The 13,589-nt window shown below is 43.1% G+C and overlaps 1 non-coding gene across 1 annotated transcript; it reads right to left on the bottom strand.

Moving 5' to 3' along the window:
* Nucleotides 1-996: 996 nt before the first annotated feature.
* Nucleotides 997-1,112, bottom strand: LOC142641861 (U5 spliceosomal RNA). Its single transcript, XR_012845535.1, has one exon. It is a non-coding gene; the product is annotated as a U5 spliceosomal RNA (small nuclear RNA).
* Nucleotides 1,113-13,589: the final 12,477 nt, after the last annotated feature.

Raw genomic sequence — 13,589 nt, 5'->3', positions numbered from 1 at the left:
TAGTTTCTTAAGAATATTTAAGAAATATGCAGTTCCAATCTCATATATCTATATTAGTAAAAAAAAACCTAAATCAATAATTCGAAGCTATCGCTACGATAAGAAAAATTATAAATAGAATATTTCTTTTTAAGAGAATGAAAATTTTGGATAATATATTTGAAATTCAAACAGTTTTGTTGTATAGGAAAAACAAATTAGAAAAATATAATGCACGCGTGGTAACATAATTTATCAAAATATGGACCGCCTAAAAAATGAATAATATCAATGAAATAAATCCAAATAATAAAATGATGATATATTTTTTGAGATAAATAAATGAAAAATAATTTTAAAAATTGTTTAAGTTTTTGAGAGAACAAATTATTTTCCACAAAATTTAGAAAAAAAATTATATATTATACTATAACTAAAATATAATTATCTATTTCCACACATCGCGTGAGTTTGCTGTTAGTGAATGTATAATGGTCAATGCCCCAAGCTTTAAAACCTCTTATCTCCTCGTTCATCGTTTTGTTTTTGTTCTGTTCTCTATGCTTCTACTCTTCTTCTCTTGTAGAAAAATGGTTGATGGTTCTGTGAGGTTATGGAAGAATTTGAAACTCTTTGTGGCCGAAGTAGGGAAAGAGTTGAAATTTTGATGAAGAAAAGCAAGCTCAAATATTAATTTAGTTTATTGTTCAAGCAGTTTAATGAAGCTTTCAACACAAAAAAGGAAAACCCATTTTTAGCTGTGTTCGAGAAGGAAAAGGATTTGGAGTCTATTATCTTGAAATCCACAATAGCTCAAGCTGTGCAGTCTCATTGGCATGAATAGGAGTCCTTCCACCAAGTCACCCATCATATGAAATGTATCACCTCCTACGTAATTAAGAGTCAATATACCACCGCTAAAGATCTCTAGTTTCTGGACTTGCTTGATCATTAACTAAATTTCTTAGAAGAGACTGAAACTACGTTTTGAAAATATTAAACTTGTACTTTTAGGAGCTTCCCCTTAAGAGAAACCCCTCCAAAAATAGGCGTATGCCACTATTTGCGGCGTGCACACGGTATTCTTTAGTAAAAGGCGAAAGAATAGTTCGCTCTGTGCTCACCACGTGGCTGCGTGGCCTGAAAATGAAATGAGTTTCCATTTTATAACACCTATCTTGTACAACTCTTTTGTACCTGTTCTATATGGGACATCCACGCGAATTTGAAAGCACTTCATATGTGCGTTAAGAGCTAAGACTACGGCCGTGGAGAGTTCTACCTAACAGGATGAAAAAGGGGCTGCTCTGCATCATCACTGAAAATCAAAGAGCATTTGTTCCTAGGAGATTACTAACACACATCAGCATGGTGGCTTTTGAAATGTGGCATCATATGAGAACCAAGACAAGGAGTAGAGTCCACACATGGCTCTTAAGCTTGATGAGTAAGGCATATATGATTAAAGTGGAAAGCAATAATGCTGAGATGGACTTTCATTTTTGTTAGGTTTTTTTACCTAGTGTATCCCAAAACTTTCAACCAAGTAACTAATCACTGTTGCGATAAGTGGGAAAAGGTAAATCACTAGCCTAGAGAGTCTTCTCAAAGTGCTAGGCTCAAACTTAGGCTCTTTTACCTCAACTTGAGAGTCAAGACAACCACTTTGGGACTAAGTGCCCAATTACTCAACCAACCCCATTAGGTTCATTTTTGTTAGGTTAGTATCATTATGTAATGTATTTATGTATCTCCTGGGTCTTAATTCCCTTTGTCTTCACTCTCTAGCATGCATCAAACGATTCTCACCAATTTCTTATCCGTTTTGGCAAACATGCTTTCCTAGTAGAGAATCTCCCAAAAGAGGTCCTGACAGGATGCTGAAATTAGGCCATCTCCTCCTCCTCCAAACCATCCTTTCTGTAATCTCTTTAGCCACAGCTCCCACCTCCCTTGCATTGGCTAGGTTACAAGTTCGTGGGACTTTGGTTGTTCCACTTTGTTTCTTTCTTATGCTTTGTCTCTTTCTTTCCCATGTATTCTCTGCCGCTATTACCTGGTGTTGTTTCACTGTTTTTATCCTCGCAAAATTAAGGTTTTCCCTCATCTCTTGTGTAATTGTGGCATGGGCTTCTTGAGCTTGCCATATTACATCCTGTTGGGTTGGACCTATTGGCTTTTCGGCTCCTCTCCCTTCTTTTTCATTGGATTTTGCTGGACAACATTTGTCGGGCCTTATCTTACTCTTTCACTTTTGGGCTTTTCAAGACCCATTTTACTCTTCAAGAAGGGTCATTCTACTCCTATGCATTACCCCTCTCTTAAAGAGGGTCCATAGGCCTACTTTGGGCTTTTTTTTCTATTTTCAACATATATTCTTCTTTTTTTGCTATTGCCTGGGCCACATTTGTGTTTTCTTACCTTTTGAGCTCCTGGAGTATGGCCCAGTTACCTTTTCTTTGCCCACACCTCAACTCATTCTTCAGGCTGACTTGGGCTTTTCTCTTCATTGGGCCTTTGGGCATGGATTAGCAAAAATAGGTATCAATAATAGTTTTGACGTAGAACATGTAAAAATACCTCATTGTCGTATTTTCAATTTTTTAAAGAATTTATTCTTGAAAACAATATTTCTATAAAGATCGATCATCAAATATGCTCTTTTACAAGTAGTTTTTTTTTAATCAATAAAAGAAAGTGGTTTTTTTAATTAAAAAAAAAATTCAAATACGATAAATATTTTCACACTTGTACACTTCATACATACCAATATTTATATTTTCATATATGATCACATAGGGGTGGCAATTCGTGCTCACGTGTCGGGTTGAGCTGTAAGTATTATGTGATGAGGGATGAAGGCACTCAGACCGTCCCTGGACGATCTTCACCTCGGCAGCCGTCCAGGAGTTAGCATCAAGATGGCTAACGCGCAAGGCCGTCCTTGGGTGATAGCAAAGCTACATCCCTCGTCCAAAGGATGCGCGCAGCCCACCCCGAGAGGACTCGTCCACGTAAAGACTCATGGACGAGGCTTTTACACTTGAAACTATTAAGCACATTTTACCATTCCGTAATACACGCATAACCTCCAATGACCGTTGTGTGAGAAAATGCAACGGTCAGGTGGTTATGGGAGTTATCCAAGAACCCCGAACCTCCTGAAGTCCGGGGGAGGTTACAATTTCAATAACTGCCCCCAGGACACTATATAAATAGCCATTCAGATCAATAGAAGGTTCGTTGAACATTTTCCCAAGAAATTGGAACTCAAAAGATATAAAGAGAAAACTGACTTTACCATCGGAGGGTTCTTGGCCGACGATCTCGGTCACCTTTGATTGTTTTCCTTTGTTTTTCAGGCCATTAGAGAGCGAGTGGTCCTTTCAAATCCGGTGCATCCAGCCTACTGATTTTTCTTGCATCATCAGTTGGCGCTGTCTGTGGGAAATAAGATAAAAAAAAAAAAAAACAAACGAGCACTGTTCACTGTTCTTTTCATTCGATTGCGTTTTCGTTGTCAAGGATTAGTCTTTCCCAGACAAAAGGCTGAATGGTTCGAACAAGATCAAGGGCTACAAGCCCAGGCCACCAGGAGAGTAGGGATGCTTCTAGCAACCCCCTTCGCGATCGCAGGTCAGCGCCTGTCATGCAACCGCCTTACATTCAACATATACAATCCATGGCCGCCGCTATGGCAGAACTGACACGTCAAAACCAAGAGTTGAATAGGGAGATCAACCTTAGGAGGCAGCGCCAAGATGGGCACGCGGATAGACGGGCATCGAGTCAGGAAGGTGGAGGAGAAAACGTCGAGTCCGAAGATCAAACAAGGGGTACCGCTTCAAGAAGGGTGCCACACTTGGAAAAAGAGATGGAATAGATGAGAAAAGCCATGGATGAAATGAGGGAAAACATAGGGCGAGCGAACCCAGTGGATGATATGGTTCACCGAGCGGACTCCCCTTTCACGGCTTCCATCAGCAGTCACCCCCTACCTCCAAAATTCAAAATGCCTTCTCTGGACTCGTACGATGGAAATCGCGACCCTTGCGATCATATTGCAACTTTCAAGACGACCATGCACCTACAAGGAGTCCCGAACGAGATTATGTGTAGAGTTTTTCCCACCACACTTAAGGGACCAGCGCGAGTATGGTTCGGCAAGATACCCCCAAACTCGGTGGGATCATTTGAAGAGTTGAGTAAGTTGTTTGTCAACAATTTCATTGGAGGACAGCGTCACAAGCGTTCCTCCTCTAGTCTACTGACCATAGAGCAAGGGGAAAATGAGAGTTTGCGATCCTTTATCACCCGGTTTAATAGGGAGGCCTTGACAGTGGACAAGATGGATGACAAGTTATTACTAGCTGCTTTCCACAATGGGGTCAATTCTGACTTGTTCATTCATAAGCTCTACGAGCAGGAACCACAGACCATGGCCGTTCTCGTCCATTCGGCCCAGAATTTTATGAATGCTGAGGACGCTATCATAGCCAAGAAAAGAAAAAGGGCAGAACGCTCGGAAGCGGGTCACCATCGTTATTCGGATCAAGGACCTCGTCCAAAGAAAGCTCAGACAGACGAGAGGAAAGATAAGGATGGTAAGAAGGCCAGTTCCTCTGCGAGGAATCAGCAATACACGCCCCTGACTATGCCACTAGAGCAGGTTCTTATGCAGATCAAGGATGATCCGTCCTTGAAGTGGCCAGATAAAATGAAGGGAGACCCCAACAAGCGTAATAGGAGCAAGTACTGCCATTTTAACAGGGACCATGGGCATGATACGGACGAGTGTTTTGACTTGAAGCAGCAGATAGAAAATCTCATTAGACAAGGAAAACTGAGGAACTTCCTTGGACGAGACCAAAGAGATGAGAAAATGAAGGCCAAGGTGGAAGAATCATCACGTCCCCCACTAGGAGAAATAAGGGTAATTATAGGAGGAAACTCGGCAGCGCAGTCATCCAAGTCAAGGAAGACGTACCTGAAGGTGGTGCAGAACATCCAACTGTCTGGACGACCTCCTAAGACGAGGGAAGTAGACCATCAGGCTGTTACGTTCACGGACGAGGAGGCCGGACGACTTCACCACCCACACGATGACGCGATAGTCATCACCCTACTCATCTCTGACTACATGACCAAGAGGCTGTTGATAGACAATGGCAGCTCTGCAGACATTCTCTACTACCCCGCATTCCAACAAATGAGGCTAGAACGAGATTAGCTTCGACCAGTGAACTCGCCGTTGGTAGGATTCGGAGGAATGAAGGTGCAACCTGTGGGCACCATCACATTACAGTGGTCGTCGGAACATATCCACAGCAGATAACCAAGGAGGTAAGTTTCCTCGTTATTGATTGTGCATCGTCATATAATGCAATTATTGGAAGGCCAACTTTGAATAGCTGGAAGGCAGTAACCTCTACCTACTACTTGTCCATCAAATTTCCAACCGAGCACGGAGTAGGCCAAGTACAAGGAGATCAGCTGGCCGCTAGAGAATGCTACTTAGCTATGCTGGCCATGGACGAGCACATGCAGGCAATGAGTATAGACGGGAGAAGGATCACGGCGGAGCCCACTAAAGCATTAGAAGACGTCCCTTTGGACGATAACCAGCCTGAGAAGTCTACTAGAATTGGGGTGAGCATGGAAGAGGGGGCAAAGCACGCTTTGATTCGGTTTCTAAAGAAAAGCCTCGATGTCTTTGCATGGAGTCATGAGGACATGCCTGGCATTGATCCGAGCGTCATTACCCATAGCCTGAATGTGTGTCCCTACTCAAAACCAGTGCGTCAAAAGAAAATGATTTTCGCTCCTGAGCGAGACAATGCCATTAAGGAAGAAGTACAGAAGTTAGTCGCCGCAGAGTTCATCCGAGAAGTTTATTATCCAGATTGGTTGGCGAACGTGGTCATGGTTAAGAAAGCTAATGGCAAGTGGCGAATGTGCGTGGACTTCACTGATTTAAACAAAGCTTGCCCCAAGCATAGTTACCCATTGCCACGTATTAACCAGTTGGTTGACTCGACGGCAGGTCATAGAGTGCTTAGCTTCATGGACGCTTTCTCAGGTTACAACTAGATACAGATGGATGAAGCGGATCAGGAGAAGACCTCATTCATTACGAGCCAAGGGTTGTATTGTTACAAGGTAATGCCCTTTGGTTTGAAGAACGCAGGGGCAACTTACCAAAGGCTGGTTAACCATATGTTCCGTCCTCAAATCGGGTGAAATGTGGAGGTTTATGTAGACGACATGCTGGTAAAGAGCCAGGACGAGGGCAAACATCTAGACGACCTTCAAGAGACTTTCGATACATTGCGACGGTACAACATGAAATTAAATCCAAGCAAGTGCGCTTTTGGAGTTTCGTCAGGAAATTTTTTGGGGTTCATGGTGTCGCACAGAGGAATTGAAGCAAATCCAGACAAAATCCAGGCGATACTGAACATGGAACCACAAAAAAATATCAAGGAAGTCCAGTCTCTTACCGGACGGGTCGCTGCCCTTAACAGGTTTGTCTCGAAAGCTACTGATAAGTGCTTGCCTTTCTTTAAAGTCCTAAGGAAGGCATTTGAATGGACGGACGAGTGTCAAAGGGCCTTCCAAGACTTGAAGACATATCTCATGACAGCATCGCTATTGAGTCCGTCTGTACCTGGGGAAGTGTTGTATTTGTATTTGGCAGTGTCCCCACACGCAGTAAGTTCAGCGTTGGTCAGAGAAGAAGGGAGAATCTAGAAACCGGTTTATTATACGAGCCGTGCAATGAGAGGAGCAGAAGGACGATACCCGATGATGGAGAAGCTAGCCTTTGCACTGATCACGGCTTCCAGGAAGCTGAGGCATTACTTCCAGGCTCACATCATCAACGTCCTAACAGACCATCCCATAAAAAATGCAATGAGCAAGTTGGAACCTGCTGGACGGTTAGTATAGTGGGCTATTGAGCTTAACGAGTTTGATATCAGATACCTCCCGAGGAGTGCGATAAAGGCGCAGGTATTGGCAGATTTCATCGCAGAGTTCACCCCCAGCCAAATTGAGCTGGACAAGGACGAAAGTGTTGAGAAATGGGTGATCAATGTCGATGGGTCGTCCACACTGTATGCAAGAGGAATTGGGGTTATACTGAAGTCCCCTGAGGGTGACAGGCTGGAGTATGCAGCCCTTTTGCAGTATCAAACTACTAACAACGAGGCTGAGTACAAGGCTCTACTCAAGGGATTGGAATTGGCTAAGTCCTTAGGGGCGGAGTCGGTAACAATCAGAGGAGATTCTCAGCTGGTCATTAACCAAGTAAATGGAATGTGTGATACTAAGGAAGATCGAATGAAGAAATACCTCAACAAAGTGAAACGACTTGCACGAAAATTTTCGGCTGTAAGTTTTGTTCAACTACTCAGGGAGGAAAATACGGAAGCGGACGCCTTGGTAAAAGCAGCTTCGGCAGGAGTTACAGACGAGTACAACAACATCCAATATATGCCGAGCATAGACATCCCTGACATACTGCAGATAGAAGGAGGAGAAAATTGGATGAGTCCAATAATGATTTATCTCAAAGATGGAAGGCTTCCCGAAGACAAGGATGAAGCGAGAAAGTTAAGGGTCAGGGTAGCCAAGTACGTCCTCAGAAATGAAGTATTGTACAAGCGAGGTTTTTCCCAACCTTACTTAAGGTGCTTGGCTCCTGACGAGTCAAACTATGTTCTAAGGGAAATTCATGAAGGAGCATGTGAAAATCATTCAAGAGCGAGGTCACTGGTCCATAAGATCGTCCGTGCCGGCTACTACTGGCCTACAATACAGGCAGATGCTAAAGCCTATGTCAAGGTATGTGACCAATGTCAACGCTACAGCAATGTACCTAGACAGCAATCAGAGTACCAGACCCCAATGATGGCCCCATGGCCCTTCGTACAATGGGGACTGGATATCTTAGGCCCTTTTCCCATGGGAACCCGGCAAATGAAGTTTTTGGTGGTAGGAATCGATTACTTTACCAAGTGGGTAGAAGCCGAGCCTCTTGCAGCAATCACTCAGCAAAACGTGAAAAATTTTGTATGGAAGAATATTCTATGTAGGTTCGGAGTACCCAGGGTATTAGTATCAGATAACTGACGTCAATTCGACAACGCGCCTTTTAGGGACTTTTGCAATCATTTTGGGATTAAGAATCACTATTCCTCACCCTCCCATCCGTAGGCAAATGGACAAGCAGAAGTAGCAAACCGATCCCTGCTGAAAATAATCAAGACTCGGCTCGAGGGGGCAAAAGGGATATGGCCAGACGAGCTACCAGGTGTTCTTTGGGCCTATAGAACGACTGTACGAACTTCGACAGGGGAGACCCCCTTTAAACTAGCCTATGGAAGTGAAGCTGTCATACCGGCGGAAGTTCATATGGCTAGTCACCAAGTGATGGAGTACCAGGAGAAAGAGAATGGGGAACAACTTCGTCTTGACCTCGATCTTATTGACAAGGTAAGAATGGATGTGGAGCAAAGGACAACAAGGTACAAAAACCTTATGGCCAAACAGCATGATGCCATGGTGAAACCCAGACGGTTCAGTGTGGGGGACCTTGTCCTCAAAAGAGTCTCCTTGGCAACCAAGAACCCAGCTCATGAAAAATTGGGACCCAATTAGGAGGGACCCTACAGGGTAATCAACTGCAAGAGGCAGGGGTCTTACTACCTGGAAGCTCTGGACGGGCGGAAGTTAGAGCATCCCTGGAACGTGGAGGAGGTACTATCAGCAATGAGCAGGGACGAGGGAAGCCAGTGGCAAAGTTACAGCTATGATTTGCATGTTCGCTTATATTTACTGTTGTGTTCTTACTACTATTATGGTGTGTTGTGAATAAAAAGTGCACTAGTTCTCAAACTTTTGCACCGCTTACAGACCAGCTTATGAAAGACGAGGTTATGTATTTCTCTTAAGTATTTTAATAAGGCACTAGCTTATAAGCATGTGCCACGCTTGTGAACAATGTTCATGTAATAATATGGTGTGGATTTCTTATGCATTTGATGCATAGATCTAGTCTCCATAATAATACCCACAGAAGGGGCGAGCAAAAGCCTAAGACAAATAGAAATCTTCGGACGCAGAAACACTCGTCCAAGGCTTTCCTTTAAATAAGGATAAAGCAAAGAGAAATAAGCTAAGGCATACTCGTCCAAGGCTTTCCTTTAAATAAGGATAAAGTAAAGAGAAATAAGCTAAGGCACACTCGTCCAAAGCATTCCTTGAAACAAGGATAAAGCATAGAGAAAAAGCTAAGGCATGCTCGTCCCAGATTTCCTTTTATTGAGTATAAAGCAAAAAGAAAAGGCCAAGGCCCACTCGTCTAATAAAGAAAGTAGGCATTAAGGCATAGCATTCTAAAGACGAGCAGCTAGTCAAGACGAGTAAAACAAACGTTATGAACTCCTTGCGAGAAGACGAGTAATAATGCCTAAAGGGCGAGCGAAAGTAATGCGATCGTCATTATTGTCCCAAGTGGGTCGTCCATAAAGAAATTGTGTAGACGATTATTCAACACTTAGAACATTGTTTTTTAAAATAAAAAAAAAATAAAAAAAAAAAACTAGCATAAATGGTGAAAACAATGTATAATCTCGTCCATGAAACAACGATGACAGATGAAAACAGATATTAAGAATTAAAAAGGGTAGACGACTACCGTCCAAAAACCCTTATAAAATACGCCTTTAAAAGGCAATTGTCAATAAACTCGTCCAGAATACTCTGGACGAAGTAATTGTACTCTAATACATTTCAAGAAAAAAAAAAAAGAGAAGAAAGGTCCAAAAACAGCGGACCAAAAGAAAAACAACATGAACTACGAAAACACTAATTTAAAAATTGTCAAGAAGGGGGAGCGTCAACGTTGGGGTCGTCCTAGGCTGGTTTGGTGGAGGCGTCGTCCTCAATATTAACGTCGTCTAAACCTGTTTGGAGAAGGAAACTTGTAGCAGCGCCAAGATTAAGTTTAATGGAGCTAAAGTCAACTCTAGGAAAGTTGTCTATAGCGTCCATCCTAAAATCCTCGAACCCTGCTGCATAGTTAGTGTCCAACAGGTCAGTGAACTCTTTCGACGCCTTGAACTTCTCCACTGCCTCGTCCTTGGCTTTCTTAAGAAGGAGACTTAGCTCTTCATTCTTCTTTTCAAGAAAGTCGAGATGGTCGTCCTTCCTGGCAGCGTCAGATTTCAACCCTCCCACCAAAGCCTTCAACTCCTCAGCCTTGTCCTTGGCCTTGCTTGCCACCTCGGCCCAAGTCCTGCAGTCATTTTTGATCTCTTCTATTCTTTTCTCTAGAAGGATCCTCGTCCTGTCCATCTCTGTGGCCTGCCTGGACGCAGCTATGAACTTCGACATTGCCTACATGGAAGAATAGAGGGTTAAAGAGACAAAAATGGTTACCTTAAAGAGATCGTGGATGCCAGAGTGCTCGAACTCCTTCAAAGACATGTCGTAGCACGCAGCCATGACCTCGCCTTTTACAGCCTCTTGGAATCGCTCCCAAGCCAAATCCTCGTTCTCCAGCAAATTTGTAGAAATCCTTTGAGGAGGCTGGGACGAATCAGGGGCAGGGGACTTAGACGGAGTAACGCTGACAGGTGTGGATGAGTCGATGTCGACAACTGGGACAGACGGCTGGGAAGGAGGGTTAGGCCTAGCAGTTTCAGCCCTGGACGACCCATGCTTGGCCTTCTTTTCCCGACGACTGGGTAGGCTAGCCAAATCCAAATTTTTGGACAAGCTCTTTCTCTTGTCTCCAGAAGCAGGACGAGCTTCAGGTCTGGCCACTTCCTCAACCACCTCTTTTCCCTTATTTTCCTTCATGGTTGCCATTCTTAAAAATAAAAACAAACAAATGAATTATATATAAAAAAATATATAATAAAAATAAATAAAATAAAATAAAATACACACGTCTTAAAGGATAAAAACACTCACGTCTACGGACGGTTAGTTCGTGTGCAAGGGCTTCGACGGAAGGGTCAGGGCCAAGTCCCCACCTATGTAGACGTCGAAGGGTCACCAACGAGTGAAAATCTCTCTCGGGGTGTAGACGAGCCCTGTGGACGCGATCGTGATGGAGCTTACTCAAAGAAGGACGCCTAGCAGCTGCAAAAAGAAGAGGAAAATTAAGATTAGACCACTGTTTAAAGATAAAACACAACAAAATCAATAAAAAAGAGTGAAGGAAAAACATGACATACCTTCTTGACAAAGGTTCCCTAATTCTCCGGTATAAGGAGGGAATGTATCTCTACCAACCTCAATAGAACGCCCTGCCCAGAAACCAGAGACGAAGAAAAATTATGTCTTCCAGTTTCTGTCAAACGAGGGCAAAGACTTAATCAATCTACAGTCATTGCCCCTAGCTGTAAACTGATAGAAGCCTTGAGATTGACCTATTTCGAAGGGTTTATAGCAATACAGGAACTTGTCCACGGTGATAGGACGGTTCCCATCAAAAACCTCCTTCCACAAGACTTGCATAGAGACAATAAGTCTCCACGCATTGGGGTTAAACTGGCAAACCCCCAAGCCCAGTCTGGTAAGCAATTCCCTCGTAAAGGCATTTAAAGGAAATCTAAGCCCCCCTAACAGGTAAGTTTCGTAAACACCTATCCCGAAATGGGGTTGACAACACCATTCCTCTTGGATGGCTAACCTAAGGTTCAGATCATTTGGAATCTGGAACCAACTCCTAAGAGCGTCTAACCTTTTTTCGTCCGTCTTTGAAGGAATTTCCATGGCACAACTATATACTATTTCCTCTTCAGGAGAGGACGATGGGATGCTCGTCGAGGTATCAGCCCCAGAGGCCGTCCTCGTCCTAATACTCTCATGAAAGGTTTCTACAGGAACTCCAGGAACACCAGATGTGTATTCCTCAGTTGTGTGACCACTACTACTACCGTCAACGTTGGAGGTACTATAACTAGAGGAGTCGTGATACTCGTCTATGGCCTTGACCACACTGTCGCTAGACGAACAGGAGGCCATTGAGAACGTCCTAGCACTTAAAAAGGAAAGCTTGAGTTAGAGTAAAGAAAGTACCTGGCTCTAGACGAAGGATTCTAAGGACGCTGGGATACTCTTAGACGAAGCGACAGACGAGAGTGTCAAAGCAGAAAATTTGAAAAAGTGAAAGGGGCATGAGAGGGAAACCACTATTTATAGGTAGAAAAGTCTCGGTAATCGCAATGATGGAACCAATGAAAAAGCGACACGTGCCATATGCCTCGAAGAAGTAAACCTACATGACCAACCCCCTATGAATGTGTGACACGTGGAACGCTTCTAAAAAAAAAAAAAAAAAGTGGGGGAAGAAGAAGCTTGTCCTAAAGCCTGTTGATACGCTGCATAACCCCTGGACGAGGGGGCAACTGATGAGGGATGAAGGCACTCAGACCGTCCCTGGACGGTCTTCACCTCGGCAGCCGTCCAGGAGTTAGCATCAAGATAGCTAACGCGCAAGGCCGTCCTTGGGTGATAGCAAAGCTACATCTCTCGTTCAAAGGATGCGCGCAGCCCACCCCGAGAGGACTCGTCCACGTAAAGACTCATGGACGAGGCTTTTACACTTGAAACTGTTAAGCACATTTTACCATTCCGTAATACACGCATAACCTCCAATGACCGTTGTATGAGAAAATGCAACGGTCAGGTGGTTATGGGAGTTATCCAAGAACCCCGGACCTCCTGAAGTCCGGGGGAGGTTACAATTTCAATAACTGCCCCCAGGACACTATATAAACAGCCATTCAAATCAAAAGAAGGTACGTTGAACATTTTCCCAAGAAATTGAAACTCAAAAAATATAGAGAGAAAACTGACTTTACCATCGGAGGGTTCTTGGCCAGCGATCCCAGTCACCTTTGATCGTTTTCCTTTGTTTTTCAGGCCATTAGAGAGCGAGTAGTCCTTTCAAATCCGGAGCATCCAACCTACTAATTTTTCTTGCATCATCATTATGTTATATGGATCAACACGAACCCGACCTGTTTAGTAAACGGGTCAGGACTCCTCAACCCTAACACGACCTGTTTATTAAACGGGTAACCCGACACGACACGTTTAACCCGTTTAATTAGTAGGTCATGTTAAGGTTGACAAAAATAACCTATTAACAACCTGTTTGATTATGACCCGTTTGATTATGACCCAAACAACCTGTTTAATCAAACTTAAACTGAATAACCTGTTATCGACTCTCATATATCTAAATTTATAATTCAACCATAAATCAAGTAATAAAAATTCAAATAATAACAAAAGCAAATAATTCTTTCATTCCTTCAAAATAAAATTACTAGTCCAAAAGGTTCCACCCTCCATACTATCAAATTCAATAAAATTACTAGATTTTCTACACAGTGTCTGTTTTTCTGCACAGTGTCTATTTTCTGCACAGTGGTGTTTTTTGTAGTGTTATTTTCTGCCGTGTCTGTTTTTCTGCACAGTGATTTTTTCTGCTCAGTGTTATTTTTCTGCAGTGTAGTTTTCCTGCTGTGTTGTTTTTTGCAGTATTTGTTTTTCTGCAAAATAGGGTTTGGTTTTCCCCTATTTTGATG

Source organism: Castanea sativa, chromosome 6 (assembly GCF_040712315.1).
Source record: "Castanea sativa cultivar Marrone di Chiusa Pesio chromosome 6, ASM4071231v1".
NCBI lineage: Eukaryota > Viridiplantae > Streptophyta > Magnoliopsida > Fagales > Fagaceae > Castanea > Castanea sativa.
The sequence above is the reverse complement of the archived record's forward strand: the minus strand, read 5'-3'. Positions and strand labels throughout refer to the sequence as shown.